This window comes from Macrotis lagotis, chromosome 5 (genome assembly GCF_037893015.1).
Source record: "Macrotis lagotis isolate mMagLag1 chromosome 5, bilby.v1.9.chrom.fasta, whole genome shotgun sequence".
Classification (NCBI taxonomy): Eukaryota; Metazoa; Chordata; class Mammalia; order Peramelemorphia; family Peramelidae; genus Macrotis; species Macrotis lagotis.
In genome coordinates, this window is record NC_133662.1 from 62,730,798 (window position 1) to 62,734,374 (window position 3,577).

General features: G+C 37.9%; 1 pseudogene; it reads right to left on the reverse strand.

The window, feature by feature from the left end:
* Window positions 1-2,525: 2,525 nt before the first annotated feature.
* On the reverse strand, window positions 2,526-2,790 carry LOC141489716 (NADH dehydrogenase [ubiquinone] 1 alpha subcomplex subunit 3 pseudogene; annotated as a pseudogene).
* Between the last annotated feature and the right edge of the window lie 787 nt (window positions 2,791-3,577).

Here is a 3,577-nt window from a genome sequence, read left to right on the forward strand (position 1 = left end):
CAATATGAGTCAATCCTTAGCTGACAATCGAAGATATGAACAGGCAATTTACCAATCAAGAAATCAAAACAATTTCTAGTCATATGAAAAAATGCTCTAAATCATTATTGAATAGAGAATTATAAATTAAAACAACCATAACAAACCATTTTACACCTACCAGATTGGCTAAAATATTTGAAGGGAAAAGTGAAAAACGTTGGAGGGACAGTGGGAAATTTGGGACACTAATTCATAGTGGAATTGTGAACTAATCCATCCATTTTGAAGAGCAAGCTGGAATCATGCCCAAAGAGTTATTAAACCGCCTAACCCCTTTAATTCAGCAATACCATTATTAAGTCTATTTCCAAAGATGATTAGAGGAAAAAGAAAAAGAATCTATATGTTCTAAAATGTTTATAGCAACTCTCTTTGGAGTGACAAGGAAATGGAAATTGCCCAACAATCGAGGAATGACTGAACAAGTTGCGGTATATGACTGTGATAGAATATTACAGTTCTGTGCTAACAGAAATTATGAGCTCAATTATCTTAGAGAAACATGGAAGGGCTTAAGTGAAATAAGAAAGAATGAAATGAGCAGAACCAAGAGAACATTGTCTACAATCACAACAATATTGTTTTAAGAAGGACTTTGAGCAAATAAGTCATTTTGACTATTGTAAATATCCAAATTAACTATAAAGGACATATGTAGAAAGATACTATCTTTATTCAGAGAAAGAACTGATACATAAAAATATGTATAGAATAATTTTATTCTATAATGTATAGAATAATTTTAAGGAAGCCATTTCTAAGGCAGGGGAATGAGGGGAAGGAATTAAAATGAGGGGACTCATTGTACTAGATGGCTTCTAAAGTCCATTCCAGATCTAGAGCTATGATCCTATTGGTTTAGTTCTATTCTTTTGGGCTGTTCTAATTATAAAGATGGATTTTCTGATTTGTCTAAGTCTATATATTTCCCAAAAAAAGATTTATTGACATTGAGACAGTGACAGTCTCACAAAAGTATACAAATAGATAATCTCTATGTAAATAATGACAAAATTGTGACATCTGAAACAAGTGTTAATTTTTTTAATGAGTTTGGAATAATACTTTCTCCACAAAAAGTAAAAAAGAAAATAAAATACTCTCATTTTTTACATTAGAATCTGTTAGCAAACTGTAATAGGGCTTGATCATGTCTCTTATAAAAATAGTCACATCAGATTGCTGTAATATGGTAATGAATTAGGCGTAAGAATTTTAAAAGCAACTTGGTCAAATAAACAATATGGTTTCTTTTCCTTGCCTCTTTAGTTACTGCCCCCTCCTCAACCAATTCTATCTCCAATTTTCTCAGCTAGTTATCAAAAAAGATCTTATCACATAATTATATTTTTAACTTATATATCAAGCACAAACATAGCTAGCAGAACCTTGCATCCTTTCCTCTTCCCTTGACCCCTTTTTGAAAAGGTAGGGAGAGAGGCAGGAAGCTTTATGTGTAATACAGAATTCCCTTTCCCCTAATATCATGGGTCAAGATGCATGAGCAAAAGGAAAGAAAAAGGACTTCTGAAAGAACAGAAACTACTCTGGGGGGAAAAAACAAAGCTGATTTATTACAAAAAGAAGAGATATTTTCCAAAATATAGCTAGAAGCAGCAGAAACTTCCTTTGGGAGAGTGGTCAGGTATTCCTAAAGTGATTCTGGGTATTGGCAACCCTGGTTAAGAAACATAGATGAGGAGAGAGAGCATGCTAGATATGAGACAATCTTCATGATAACCTAGAGAAAGAAATTGGAATGCCCTGTCCAGAGAATAATAAATAGGCCACTTTGTCTGGAATGGTGATTTTAGAAGAGGTAGTGAAATATATTCAAATAAAAAAGGCAGGATAAAGTCAGATTTGAAAGAATTTAAATGTCCGAGAAATTTATATTTATCCTAAGGAATATGAGAGTCTCTGAAACTTCTTAATCAGAGGAGTAATATAGTCAGCTCTCCAAGGAAGGAAGGAAGGAAGGAAGGAAGGAAGGAAGGAAGGAAGGAAGGAAGGAAGGAAGGAAGGAAGGAAGGAATAAGGTTGTGGGTGGGCAGTAGGCAACATTCAGACATTTTCCCCTAGCTGGGGGGTGGGGGTGGGGGTAGGGAGGAACATACCTTATTTACCAGCAACTGTGTACTCCCCCACCATAGACTCTCAAGAGACTGGTGATCCATGCTCATCAGAAGATACCTAATCAATAGACTTGTTAAAGTCTATTGCTGAAGTCTATTGTTAAAGTCTAAAGGCTACCAGCCCTGGAATCAGGAGTTCAAATCGGCCTCAGACACTTAATGATTACCTAGCTGTGTGGCCTTGGGCAAGTCACTTAACCCCATTTGCCTTGCCAAAAAAAAAGTAAAGTCTATTGTTAAAGTCTAAAGCAGAAAGTTTAGGCCCTATCTATTTATCAAGTACAAGTTAAAATTGTAATTTTTTTAAGACAAGGATGTTTATTGGGGGAGGGTGAACAGATGGAGGATTCACAGATTCTTCAGCCACTGGAAGGAAGGACCCTCGGGATCCTGAGGATGGCTGGGTATGTTGGGCATGTTGCCATTATCTCGAATGGGAACAGGGTAGTTGTAAGGTGTGGCTCGGTTGATCATGCCCGTGTACTTGGTATAGGGGCTTAAGGGGGGGGAGGGCAGGTAAGAGCAGAGCCATGGTGACAATGACGAAGGACACAGTCACCACGGGTTCCTTGGCCCAGGCCTCCTTCAGGAAGTGGCCCAGTATGCCCCGCATGGCAGCCGCTTTTCCCTTCACCGCAGGGGCGACTCAAAATTGTAATTTTTATACAAAGAAATTAGGTAAATACGTACAACCAAGTATAATTGCCCTAAAATGAATTATACTTATGGTTTTTAATGTTCCTTCAGGTTCTATCAAGCTGTTCCTGATGCTTCAAGGAGAACATTGCTGCATGTTCTATTTTCTCTCCTGTCCTATGAAGGAACACTCTCCTAACAGGGAAGGGGGCTACAAGCTCCCTTTCTACCTTGCCTTCAAAGGCTGACCAACTTCTGGATTAAAGGAGGCATCTATTTTTGTGAGACAAAGTAGTATGTGGATAAAACTCAATTTGGGTCAAGAAGATCTAGCTTCAAAGCCCACTCAAACACTAATGAGACATGTGCTTCTAAACAAAAAAGTTCTCAGTGCTTCAATTTTCTCTTTCCTCTGTGCCTTATAATACAAAGGGATTAGACTCAATGGACTCTTAGATTTCTTCCAACTCTAAATCTGTGATCGATTCTCTACTTTGATGTTTTGATTTCTCCCTCGATAACAGCAAGAGAAGGGGTTATAGAGCTGCCTGCTTTATTCTCTCAGAAACAGAAAGGTTCCAATGGGCGACTAGGCGTCATACTGGATAAAGCACCTGCCCTGGAGTCAGGAGTACCTGGGTTCAAATCCGGTCTCAGACATTTAATAATTACCTAGCTGTGTGGCCGTGGACAAGCCACTTAACCCCACTTGCCTTGCAAAAACCTAAAAAAAAAACCCAGAAAGGTTCCAAACTAGAATTAAA